The following is a 14113-nucleotide window of genomic DNA, read 5'->3' on the forward strand; positions in this document are numbered from 1 at the left end:
AGGTGTTACCATAATCTAGCCTTGACAAGGCCAGGGCTGTTATCACCGTTTTCCGGGCATCAAACTGGATATATGGCAGGAGCTTACTTATCACTTTCAGTATGTACCAAACTGATGATGCCAGTTTGCTAGACTGAGCATCAAATGAAAGTTTGTTGTCCAGAGTCATACCCAAGTCTTTCACTTTGTTTACTGGGGATGGGCAGTTGCCCAGACTTTCTGGCCACCACTCCGGAGACCATATGTTTGGATCTGATCCTAGTAACATTACTTCACTTTTGTCTCCATTCAATTACAAGCAATTGCTCTGCATCCAATGCTTGACTTGTGTCATGCAGAAGCTGAATTTCTCAGCCGTCTCTTTAGCATCATTGGCAATGGACACCACTATTTGGGTGTCGTCGGCACATGAAACCGGAATAAAACCACAATTCCTTATAATTGCCGCTAAAGGTGCTACATACAGGTTGAAAAGGGTAGGGCTTAGGGAGGACCCCTGGGAAATATTAAAAAAGTGATGAATCAGATGTTAGATTGAGTAACTACCAGAGGCAGTGTGACAGAAAGTAAGTAGCTTGTTCTTCTACTCAGCATGGTCCAGACCATCAGATACCAAGTTGCTTTCTGAAATATGAGCCCAAAATTGAATTTTTGATTATATGTATGTCTGCCTCATATGATTGAGTAGGCGAGTCATAATAAAATGTGGTCAACCATCTTGTGTGTAGCATGTGTGGCTGTGAATACAGATGCTTTGCAGCTCTTGCTGTTTGTCGCCGATGTTTGGAAGTTGTTTTTTTAAAGTTGTTTTCCAGATAAAATGTCTGTTACTCCACCCTTAGCTCACACTGCAGCGGAACAAAGACTCTGCCTTAGATTATGTCCCCCCGGAACTGATTCGATGTTCAATTTCCAGCTCAGAGACTGACAACATTTATTTTTGGAACTTCAGGACAGCCATCAGGACTTCAACCCAGACTTTGAATGGGAAATGTTCTGCGACAACACCTTTCTGCAGTGACAGCTGTTACCACCTTCGAAACCAGGGACAAAATATATTTTTGGGACTCTGGCCGAGAAGGCTCACCCTGAAGCAGTGGTGAGGCAGCTTCTTCGTGGAATAAGGGCTTATTTAGAAAATCACTGTAGGAGGGTGTTATGGAGAGAACTCCTTTTGAGTTTTGCCCTAAGTGCAAGGCAAAATACATGTTGTCAGACAAGCACAAAGTAAGCAACCTGTGCTTGTCCCGTGAGCACAATGGGGCAACTTGCTTGGTGTACAAAGTGATTTGGTGTAAAATGCTGCCTGGTGCCAATGTGCTTGCCATTGGGCACTACAATGAGTGCAGCGGCAGCAGTCGCCCAAGATAACGGATCTGTTTAGGCCGGTGGACTTTTTCAACACCAACACCATAGATGAGGAAGAACTCGGCCCATCTGACATACAGCCAATGCAAGAAGAGCAGAGCATGGAGCAGCTGTCTTTTAAACGTTTGGAGCTAGTGCTTGAGGAAGAGGAGCTCCAAGTGTGCCAGAACATGGGTCCCAGGATGACATCCACATACAAGACCTCTGTCCATGGCCTGTCCACGAAGGTCAACTCATAGATTTCGAACTCTAAAGCGCTTACAGGTCAAGGCCAAACACTGCTCCCAAGAAAGTTTGCTATCAAGGTCTCGAAACTAGCCTGAAAAGATGCTGCCGTTTGGGTATGGCTCAAGTGTGCCAACACCTCTCAACCCTGAGATGCCACCTTGACCCTGATCAAGCCCTCACCCAGGGGTGTTGAGCAAAACAACTCATCCTAGCCATTTCGACCCTGAGGTTTTGCCAAACTAATCTTTTAGCCGAAATTAACTTCAAAGTCAACATCCAGACTTGCTCCCAGGTCATCTTTAAAATGAGTTGGTACTCATGCAAGGTACTGATTGATATGAATCTTTCAGACATGCCTGGTATCAGGAAGAAGAATATCTTTGTTTATTTCTCCACGGGAAGCTCCTCATCAGATTTCCTTCGCAGGACAACCACACACTTCCCAGATTCAAGGAGAAGGCTCACTTTTGAGGAGCAGATCCCCCAGCAGCCACATACCCTCACCCCCTCCTAAAAAGTTTAGGGACCCAGCCACTAGGTCCCCACTACAGTCCCTTTCCCCTAGGCCTTTTACACCACTGTCTCCTCAGTCACCACACTCTTCCCAGTCAGAGCTCAATGGTTCAGGCCACGGCAGGCCATACAACCCCAGAAACCCAGGAAAATTATGTGACGTAACAGTCAGCCCTGCCGACTTTGAAGCTGGGGAACCAGGTTCCAATCTCTGTGTCGCCTCAACATCGTGTGATTCTGTGCAAATCACTTAATCTCCCAGTGGCTATTTAAAATGAATGTGGCCTTGTGTAACATAATTGGTGAACATGTAAAGCGCTCCAATTATTTTGGGTGGAGTTTGTGCAATATAAAACTGAAAAAGAAACATACTATAAGCCCAGCACACTTCTGGAACGATTATCATGTAGACCCAGAAGATCAAGACCTTGACCCTTACGCTATTAAGGCTCCCTGATGACACTATTGTGTACCATGCATTAATACAGAGAGCAGCCCATCACCACAACATGAAACTTCACATACAGCAGAAGAAAGTCAACTTATTAGTCAAGACCCTATCTAGAATTGACTGTTCTGTCCAGTGCCTCCAGATGTTTTTCAGCATGCTCAAGACTTCAACTGACAAACTTTAAGGACTTGGTCAAGACAAGGGTTGTTACCTGCTGAGTCGTAAAATAAATAAAGTGGCCCCGGATGTCCTGGTTTACATCAGGGGCCAGTTTCTGCGTTACTCCTTCGTGGTTTATGCCACTTTCAGAAGAACCTCAGCACAGATGACAGCGGAGGCCCCCCCCCCCCCAGAGGAGGCCCCGGCCTGGTGTCAGAAATCAACCCATTTCAATGCCAACATGAGATGTGCTTTAGACTCGGCCTGATACTGCCTCAAATGAAATGAACACCAGCATCCTGCCATGGCAGCATTCTCTGATTTCAGGCCAGAGGTTCATCAGTAAAAACAAAGTACCAACTGCACACAACAAGAGACAGTAACATGGGAAAAACAATTCCCTGGTAGACACAATTAAATTTCATATACAGTTGTCAGAGAAACCACAAAATTTGAAAGAGAGATGTCTTCATTTAATGTCTTTAGCAGCCAGCCGACACGTGTTTCGTCGCAGATATAAGCCACTAATCAGGGCTGGGAAAGATACAAACAAATGACTGTGGAGCGTACAGTATAACATACCATTACATTATTTGGGTTCAAAACTAAATTGCATAAAGTGGCAAAGTGAGGGTGATGTCTTCAACAAACTACCGATAAGGTGAATAACAAGTCAATAATCATAACGTGGAAACCTAGTGTGACTGAGAGGTGGTACGGTCAATTGGTGATCAACATACAAAGTTAAAGGAAGTGTGTCAAAATGCGAGAATGGTGTGTCTTGTAAACAGGATCTAAATGTGCCAATATGTAGGTGCAGAGATCAAGACATGCTGGTGATTGTGTCAAGGTCTCGAATACAGGAATCACAACACAGTGCGTGTCATACCTGTGTGCTTCAGGAAAATGAAACAGAAGGTCTGAAAATAATAAGACAGGATAGAAAGAAATTAAAAATCAGGGTTCACGGGACGTTCATCCAGAATAAAAATACAATGAACCCAAGACAATCAAAGGGTGCTCACCGCTTAGCCGGTGATATTTCCAAACCCGCCGGGCTCAGAACCAGTTGAATTGGGAAAGTCCTTGATAAGGACTTACGATTCAGAGTGTGGGGGCAATACAGCTATACAGGGGAGAAGGAAAGGAAAGAGAGGTAAAAATAGGGATAAGAATAGTATAAGCTGAAACAAAGTCAGACAACAGATTAGTGTTCGTTAAGTGAGGTGAGAATATGCAGATGGAATCTCACCCAGTTACAGGCACTCTGGTTCGAGTCCTGGTAGTTCGAAGAAGGTAAATAAATCGAAAATTCAGCGGAGAAAATTGGATCGTATTGGCTGTGGGATTGAAAGGACAAAGCGAAAAACCGCATCATCATTTGAGTGGTAATGATGTATTCTCATATTAGTGGACAGGAGAAAAAAAGCATCTAGCCATATTGTATATACGAGCTATTACCTCATAAAAGTTAATTTTCAAAAAAGGATGTCCCGCTGATGTCAATACAGGTAGTTAAAACCAGTAGACTCCTGTCGATACGGTATCCTATGGTCAAACAAAAATAGAAAGAAAGCATCGTTTAGGTCTGCTTGTATTCTGTCCCTACTTGTTGCAAGATTGCACGATAGGAAAACCACAGGGCTAGTAGTCGGGTCAAGGGGGGGCTTACCCAGTATGTGTAGCTCTACACGCAACTGGCTCCAGTGCGGCCGTGCGCGATAGTTCGTTCCAGGATAAATGCTAATCCGAGTCGTGGCCCGGATGTGAGAAACTAGAGCGCATTTATCTTAATCAGATACTATACAGATGCTATGCTCCTGCCTCAAGATGGTAGAAGAAAAAAAGTAAGAGGAAAGGAGAAGGAAAATATAGCTGAATAAAGAAGTTAAGGAATTCTTTCGGTGTTTCGCTATAGAAAGTAATCTATCTTAATTTATTTTAGACCATTATTAAGATCGTGGCATGCAGTGAAATAAAGTAATAGTTCAATGCAAGATCTGACAAAGCAAAGGAAGTAACAAACATCTTATACTAATGTATAAGGATATAGTTTCAAGTAGTGCGGTACAACGTACATTCATTGCCATGTACATAGTGCAAATGTAGAAAACATTAAAAAGAGATTGGAAATTAAATAACTTTGTTACAAATTACTAATTTACAGTTAGAATAAAATCATTATGGTACAATGCAGTTTATAGTTTTGAGACTTAAGAGGCCACAATGGATGATAAAGAAGGTTTTTTTAGGAAGGTATTTGGGATAAAAAGTGCTTAGTCTGAGAGAACATAAGTTAGAAAGACCATGTCTATTTTTGGAAATCTGGACACAAGTATGGATGGTTAGAAGTCCTTCACTATTTTAGTCTCCCAAGAAATGTTGCATCTCATGATCAAAATTAAGACCATGTTCCACCGTACGGAGACACAAAATCCATGTTGCTTCTAGGCGACTCAGCTGGAGTTCTTTATTACCGCCCCGTGGGCTGGATAGAACATGATCAATGCCAAAAATTGTGACTCTTTTGTCGATATCCTGTGCATGGCACGTAGCCGCATGTAATGCCACAGGATATTTAGGATCTTGCTTGTGTATAGCTCTCATATGTTCAGATATGAGGTCCTTAAGTGGGCGGATTGTGCTACCCACATAATACTTTCCACAATTGCATTCGATGATGTATACTATGTGTTCGAGGCATGTGGGCTGCTAAATTCATATCTGTGCATAGATCGCCGCCTAGTGTTGGGTCCGGATGATCGCACATTGTTGTCCTGGAAGAGTCTTCGAAGTATCACGAGATAGGTGGCTCCTCCCCTGGACTACAGTGCGCATGGGCATCGACTCCATCCTCAGATTGTTTTTTTCCGCCATTGGGTTCGGATGCATATTGGTTCACTCAGGTCGGAATCGATATAAAAGTTTCTTTAGGCCAAAAGGCCTTTAGTTTTTTCGTCTGTATTGTCTTGCGATCGGTGCCCAGTTCTGTTCCAGCTCAGTTCCCGAGCCGGATATCCAGAAGAGCCGCGTGCTTTTCGACGTTGAAGGCCCGGTCGACTCCAGAGGCCTTATCGCGACCCATCATGGAACGGAGCCCGTTCAAGAGATGTCCTGTGTGCAACTCGAAATATCCCCACATCGACGTCCACCCGGTGTGCAACAAGTGTCTGTCGCCGGATCATGATGAAGCCAGTTGAATGGCTTGTTCCCGTTTTCGATCCAAGAAGACACTTCTGCATCGGCGCGCTGCGCGCAAGGAAGCCCAGCAGACTGCACCTGAACCAGTGGACATCTTCGATGCCGGGGATGATGAAGGAGCAGAGCGGGAGGTTTGAGAAAACCTGTTGGATCCCGCATCGGAGGTCGACTCCAGCTACGACGCTGATGTTGAGATGCTTGATGCGGAAGAAGTCGTCGAGGAGGTAGGAGATGAGGATGGGGCCTTTGGGGCCATGGAAGATAGCTCGAGCGAGGAGCTATGCCCACAAACTGACACTGGGGCCAAAACGCTTCATAAGGCTCAGGTCGAGGGATCGCCACAAAGCCTTACCCAAGATCTTCCAATAAGTTCTACGTCCCGCCTTCAGGCTCGGCTTCGGACATGCCTAAGGAGCCAAAAATAGCGAAATCGAAACCAAAAGTGAAAGCTCAGGTGTCGACACAAACAAAAGCACTTGAGACTACATCGAAACCGAAAGTGCGTATTGCTTTGGTCGGCTTGAAGTCCTCGGACCTATCGGCACCGACGAAGCAGAAGAGCGTTATCGACCCAAAGAGGCCACTAAAGGGCGGCGAGACAAAGTTGGGCACGCCGAAGGCAAAGGTCAAGGCCGTCGACCCGAAAACATTGGCGCCGAAGACAGTCGACACCGACAAAGGACTCGGTGATCAGAAGGTTCTCGAGCCTCCGCGTCGGCCGGACAAGGCCAAGAGCGGTACAACCCCCGAGTCCACGCCTGGTGGTGCCTCGAAGGATTCCGTCGAGTCGGCGCAGCCGTCCGCCTCCTTCTCGAAGCAGGTGGCAGAATCCCTAAAGCGCATCAAGGACAAGGCTTCGGCTGTCGGGCCTAAGGATCCTCCACCTTCGAAGCCTGCCGATAAGCCTCAAAAGACGTTGGCGCCCATCCACTTCACGCTGCCACCGAAAGTGGTGCCGAAGGCTTTCGTTCCTAAAATGGCCGTCGACATGCCCAAGAAGGTGTCCACGGTGCCGAAGCCGACAACTGTGGTCCCAGCCACAAAGCATCGACAGTCCTCGTTAGAAGAGCAACAGGAACAGTTTATCGATGCCGAGACAGGTAGACTTTCTCTTTATAAACAAAAGATCGCCCCGGAACAGCCAATGGAGTCCTATAAAATCCCACTAAAAAAGAAGGATTCTACTACAACACCTGTTCTTGTAGAACCTGTATCTCCACGTGGCCATGATGTCTCGCCCACTTATTCAGATGTGGAAACTGTAGAAGGTGATAATGACGAATACAGCTATCCTGTGGACACTGATACAGATGATACTAATGAACCTTGGGCAGATGCTGCTGACCCTGGAGATCCACACACTGCTCCAGATACTCATGTGTATGCTGTAAAAACGTTGCCTACTGAGGATTCGGCAGCGTTTAATGCACTCATTGAAAGGGCAGCCAAGAATCATGACGTCTAGCTCCATGCTGACCCTATTGAAGTGGACTTTCTTTTCGACACCTTTTCCACCTCTGAGAGGACTGTCAAGACTCTGCCTATGTTGAAGGGTGTCTTGAAACATTCTGGGGAAATAGTTAAGGAGCCTACAAGAGCCAGGGTGATAAACCCCAGGATTGAAAAAAAGTACAAACCGGCGCCTGGGGACCCTACTTACATTAAGGGACAGTTGCCGTTGGACTCTCTTGTTGTTGCTAAAGCCCGGAAGAGGGCTAATTCACAAACAACGGGTGATGCTGCTCCCCCAGATAAGGAATCTAAGGTGTTAGAGGCATCAGGGAAAAGGGTGGCAGCTCAAGCGGCCAATTCCTGGCGCATTTCAAACACTCAGGCACTCTTAGCCAGGTATGACAGGGCCCATTACGACACACTGGAGACCCTGTTACAGCACCTACCAGATGAATATAAGGAGGCAGCTGAGATGCTCATACAGGAAGGGAAACTCATATCAAATGCTTCTATCAAATGTGCACTGTACGCAGCAGACACCGCGGCCTAAGCCGTTAACACTAGTGTCATGTTGAGACGACATGCCTGGCTCAGAATCTCCGGGTTCAAGCCAGAGATACAGACCACCATTCTGAATCAGCCAGTAAACCCTGACCATCTCTTTGGCCCAGAGGTCGCCACCACCTTGGAGAAAATAAAGAAAGACACTGAGACTGCAAAGTCTATGGGGGCTCTACAGTCGCAGCAGTTCAGGGGTGGTTCTTTTCGTCGCTCAAGCAATAGAGGTGTTTGCAGAGGCCAGCTGTCCCAGCAAACACAGTACAATAAAGGTGGTGCGCAAACCACATACACCAAACAAAGTAGAGGTGGTTATCGTGGAAACAGCGCCAAGGGCAGAGGTCATGGAAACAACAGCTCCAGGTTCTCCGCCACTAACAAACAGTGACGCCTTGTCACTGCCCCCCGACCATACAACACCTGTCGGGGGGAGACTTCATCAGTTCCTGCCAGTCTGGAAGTCCATCACCACAGACAGGCGGGTGACAAAGCTTATCCAGTACGGTTATTGTCTGGAGTTAACGTCCACTCCACCCAACATACCCCCAAGACACCGTCCTATGTCCACAGAGCATTTGCACTTATTGCAGCAGGAGGTACTAGTCATGCTGCAAAAAGGAGCAATCAAGCTTGTGCCTGTGGAAGAAAGAGGCACAGGAGTTTACTCACTGTACTTCTTGATACCAAAGAAGGACGGGTCCCTCAGACCCACACTGGACCTCAGACCCATCAATCAGTACATTCTGTCAGAGCACTTTCACATGCTAACACTGCAGCAAGTCCTACCGTTGCTCAGTCAGGGAGATTTTCTTGCAAAATTAGATCTGAAGGATGCGTATTTTCATATTCCACTGCACCCGTCACACAGAAAATACCTCCGGTTCACCATCCAAAATTAACATTACCAGTTCAAGGTCCTACCTTTCGGATTCACCACGGCACCCAGGGTCTTTACAAAGTGGCTGGCGACAGTGGCTGCACACCTACGGAGACAGAACATTCACGTCTACCCTTATCTGGACGACTGGCTTATCCAGGCAAAGTCGGCCCAGCAGTGTGCCGCCCACATGTCCCACACTATTCACCTTCTTCACGATCTGGGATTCTCAGTGAATTACCCAAAGTCCCACCTGCAACCCGCCCACATACGGCAGTATCTGGGTGCGATGATAGACACTCTGGCAGCCAAAGCACAGCCAAATTCAGTGAGGATCAGCAGCATTCAATCGCTGATACAGAAATTCAGACCTCAACACTCGCTTCAGGCACGAGTGTTCATGCAGTTGATAGGCATGATGGCTTCCTGCATCTTCATAGTCCCGCACGCGAGACTACATATGCGTCCGCTTCAAGAGTGCTTAGCACGTCAGTGGAATCAGGCTCACGGACTGTTAAAAGACCTATTGTTGGTAACCGGTCGTGCATACAACTCTCTGCATTGGTGGAATCCACAAAACCTTTGCAAGGGACTACCGTTCCAGGAGCCTGTGCCACAGATCATTCTGACGACGGACGCATCTCTCCAAGGTTGGGGAGCTCATGTTCTCCACTACATGGTGCAGGGACTATGGACAACGCAGCAGAAAAAGATGCACATCAACGTTCTAGAACTGATGGCTATCTTCATGGCGATGAAAGCATTCAAAGTACATCTGTGCAACAAGGTCGTGTTGATGCGGACGGACAACATGACAGCCATGTACTACATTCAGAAGCAGGGAGGTACACACTCTCCACAGTTGTCTCATCTGGCTCAGAGCATGTGGAAGTGGGCCATTCAAAGGAACATCTTCCTCATGGCGGAACACCTCCCGGGCAAAGACAATCAGTTGGCGGACCTGCTCAGCAGGTACAGCCACCAAATGCACGAGTGGGAGATACATCCATCGGTACTCCACCAGTACTTCCAAAGGTGGGGTCATCCAGAGATAGACCTGTTTGCCACAAAGGAAAACGCCAAATGCCGAAGCTTTGCCGCCAGGTTTCCACACCCACAGTCGCAGGGCAATGCGATATGGATGAACTGGTCAGGCAAATTTGCGTACGCTTTTCCCCCAGCACCTCTAATACCGCTGGTGGCACGCAAGCTGAAGCAACACTCGATTACTCTCATCCTGGTTGCTCCGACGTGGGCACGCCAACTATGGTACACCACTTTTCTAGAACTATCCGTGGTACCGCATCAAAGGCTGCGCCTCACTCCCAGGCTTTTGACGCAGAGCCATGGCGACATTCAGCATCCAGATCCGCAACAGCTCAACCTGGCGAAATGGCTCCTGAGGTCTTAGAGTTTGGCTACCTCAACTTGCCTCCTGACTGTATGGACATCAAAAGGGAAGCAAGGAAGCCCACCAACAGAGCATGCTATGCGGCGAAATGGAAGCAGTTTGTCATTTATTGTGCAGACCACAACATCAACCCGCTGGACGCATCTATTCAAAACATCATTTGTTATCGGTTACATCTATACAAATGTAATTTGGCCTATGCTTCCATTTGTATACATTTATCCGCAATGGCGGCTTATCTCCAAAACAGGCAGCATCTCTCCCTTTTCAGAGTGCCTGCCATCAAAGCTTTTCTGGAAGGACTCAAACAAGTCATTCCTCCGAAGACCCCACCAGCTCCTGAATGGAACCTAAATGTGGTCCTCACAAGACTGATGGGTCCACCTTTTGAGCCATTGCATTCATGCGAGATTCAGTTCTTAACATGGAAAGTGGCTTTCCTGATAGCGATTACGTCGCTACGACGTGTTAGTGAACTCCAAGCACTAACTATCCAAGAGCCATTCATACAGATTCATTCCAACAGAGTGGTGCTTCGCACTAACCCCAAGATCCTTCCTAAGGTGGTTTCACAGTTCCATATCAACCAGACTATTGAACTGCCTGTGTTCTTCCAAAATCCAGAGTCAGTTGCGGAGAGAATGCTCCATATGCTTGACGTCAAGAGAGCCTTGATGTACTACATTGATAGGACCAAAGATTTTCGGAAGACGAAACAACTATTTGTTGCCTTTTCGCCACAACACAAAGGCAACCCAATTTCCAAGGCTGGTGTAGCCAGGTGGATCGATAAGTGTATCCAGATCTGCTATCAGAAAGCCAAGCGCACTCTAACGATTCCCCCGCGGGCCCACTTCACCCGGAATTTGGGGGCCTCCATGGCTTTCCTTGGAAATATTCCTTTAGAAGACATATGTAGAGCAGCCACATGGTCTACCACACACACATTTACAAAACACTACTGTGTAGATGTGCACTCCAAACAGCAGGCAGCTGTAGGGCAGGCTGTTCTAAAAAACACTTTTCCAAACTGCTGTAGCTGGCACAGGCGGCCGCCGTTAATGGAGGGACTGCTATGCACAGATATGAATTCAGCAGCCCCCATGCCTCGAACCGAATATGCTACTTACCAGTATGCATCTGTTCTTGGCATTTAGGGCTGCTGACATTCATATCCAACCCCTGTTTGTGCCTTGATACTTGTTTTGTGTCTCTGCCCTCTTAATCTTTCTGATTCTCTGTGTGGCTTTGTGCAAGGTACTTTGTGTGTAACCCCTTCTCAGGAATCTACTCCGCATTTCTTGTAAGTTGTCATTGAATACTGCATCGTCGCTGCAATTTCTACGGGCTCTTAAAAATTCACCATAGGGGATCCCCTGTATTTGATGTGATGGATGCGAGCTGGTAGCATGTAAGATTGCGTTGCAAGCAGTGTTTTTTCCAAAAAAGCTTACTATGTAGGGTATTATTCTGAACATAAATTTCTATATCAAGAAATTCGACCCTGGATGTACTGGAATCCATAGTGAAGTTCATCTCCCATGCATTGTTATTTAGATGCACGTGGAAATTCTGTAAATGTTGCTGAGACCCCGACCAGATGAGGATGCAGTCGTTGATGTACTTTCCCCAAAAAAAGATAGTCCACAAAAGGGGCACCTTTTGGTCCCCAAATAAGATCCTTCTCAAGTGCGCCCATGAACAAGTTAGCAAATTAAGGGGAACATTTCGAGCCAATGGCTACTCCCTTTTTCTGCCTATACCATGTGTTGTTGAAAACGAAAGTTATTTTCAAGGATAAGCTTCATCATGGCTAAAAGCATGTTTGTATGCTGCCACATGGTGGCGGATCTATTTTGTAACATTTTAGTGATCATTTCCATGCCCAGATTGGGCGAAATACTGGTGTAGAGAGCTACTACATCCAATGTTGCCAAAATGGTGCCTGTCTGCCATTGTAAATCTGAGAGTATATTCAGAATATGTTTTGTATCCTGGATATAGGAAGGGAGATTACGCACTAGTGGTCCCAGGAAGAGGTCCACATATTCTGCAATTCTCTCCGTGGGGCCACCCATGCCAAATATGATTGGCCTTCCAGGAGGAAAGGTCATGTGCTTATGAACCTTGGATAGTGTGTACTTCCAAGGATGTGAGGGTCTAAAGACTTTGAGAGAGAGAAATTCGTCATCACTGAGTAATCCTGACTCTTTCCAAATACTTAATTTTTTATTGATCTCAATAGTTAGCGGACCCATCGGATTATGGTCAAGTAGCTCGTAGTACGTGGTGTCCTGAAGCTGACCCAGGATTTCACCATGGCAGTCATCTTTATTCATTATCACCACATTGCCACCTTTGTCTGCTTCTCTTATGATAATGTTAGGATCTTTGACAAGAAGACTAAGTGCAACCTGTTCCCCTGGAGTGAGATTGTCCTTATATTTGAAAGTATTGAGATCTTTTCTGTTGTCAAGTCTCTCAATATCCTCTAAAATTCTTTTATGGAAATTGTCAATGGCATTCCCTCCCGGTAAGGTGGGAATCCATTTAGATTTTGACCTGAGCCCACTGACAATACTGAAGTCTGATTCAATATTTAATTCCTCCCAGAGTTTTTCCATATCATATGGTGTGTGTTCTTGACCTATGAGAGAAAGCAGTAGATGGGTTGCTTCTATGTCGTTGATTGAAAGTGTAACACAATCAAAATCAGTAGGGAGGTTTCTCGATGCTTTATTCAACATAGTATGATCGGCAAAGTGTCTCTTCAATTTCAACATGCGAATGAATTTAAACACATCTATTTTCAATTGACAAAAATCAGTGTTTGCATAGGGATTAAAATTTAGACCTTTGCTCAAAAGTGTAGTCATGTCGGGTGTTAGGTGTTTCGAGGAGAGGTTGATGACTTGTATGTCATCCTCCGGTAATCCTAAGGGTTCTTGGTGGCCCCGGACCTGAGTTTCCTCGTGTACTCCTCTGCGTTTCCCCCTTCTGCCCCTACGGGTTTTGGATCTGGAATACGATTGCCTTTTCTGATGCGTTGGATTTCGCTTTAAAAAGAAGATTTGGGAGGGCGTGGCCAAGATGGCGGAGTGAGCGGTCGCACTCTCTGCAAGCTCCCGTAATCCCGAGCCCCTTTACCGCCTTTATTAGCAGATCTCCCCCCAAAAGGCGGGGGATCTGTTAAGAGATTGCGAGATCTCCCAGCGAGGACACCAGTGGTGCTGCTAGCTCCCAGGGCCGCTGCCCTAGAGCCCAAGGAGTGTGCCCGGAGGTCGAGCCGGCGCCACAAGAAGATTGCAGGCCGCGGCCACGAGGCCCGAACCAGACCAGGGACGTCCTGTGGTGGAACAGCCAGCTGGGGTATTGAAGCGGGACTCGCTTTGGCGTACTCCAGTACCGCACGGAGGGGTGCATGTACCCAGTGCTCGGTGGCGACAGGCTAATACCCGAGGCCCCGGAGCGGATCATCACGCAAGAACGGGATGAGGCCCAGCGGCAGGCCCTCTTGAAGCGAATTTTCACCGGTGGCAGCGGTGCGCCGAGGGTCCGGAGTGGGAGGCCCTGTGGCTGACCACAGCTCTGAGCGGTTGAGTACAGATGCCCGGAGGTGTGAGGCTGGGACCCGGAGCGTTGACGCAGAATACTACGCAAGGCCGGGGATGAGGCCTAGCAGTAAACGCCCTTGAAGCGAACTTCTTCCGGAGGCGGAGGATTGTCGCGGAGCCGGAGCGGAAATCTCTGCGGCAGTCTACAGCGCCGAGTGGTGAAGCGCAGAGGCCCGGCGCCCAGAGGTGGGAGACCAGAACCCGGAGCGCTGCCACAGATCACTACGCGAGGCCGGGGTTGGGGCATAACGGTTGGCTCCCTTGCGGCGGACTCCTTCCGA

At 47.3% G+C, this 14113-nt stretch overlaps 1 protein-coding gene across 2 annotated transcripts in view; it reads left to right on the forward strand.

Annotated features, from left to right (window-relative positions):
* Positions 1-14113, forward strand: part of CCAR1 (cell division cycle and apoptosis regulator 1) — a 1290009-nt gene that overhangs the window by 471766 nt on the left and 804130 nt on the right. The gene's annotated exons all lie outside the window — the stretch shown is intronic.

This window comes from Lissotriton vulgaris, chromosome 5 (assembly GCF_964263255.1).
Source record: "Lissotriton vulgaris chromosome 5, aLisVul1.2, whole genome shotgun sequence".
NCBI lineage: Eukaryota > Metazoa > Chordata > Amphibia > Caudata > Salamandridae > Lissotriton > Lissotriton vulgaris.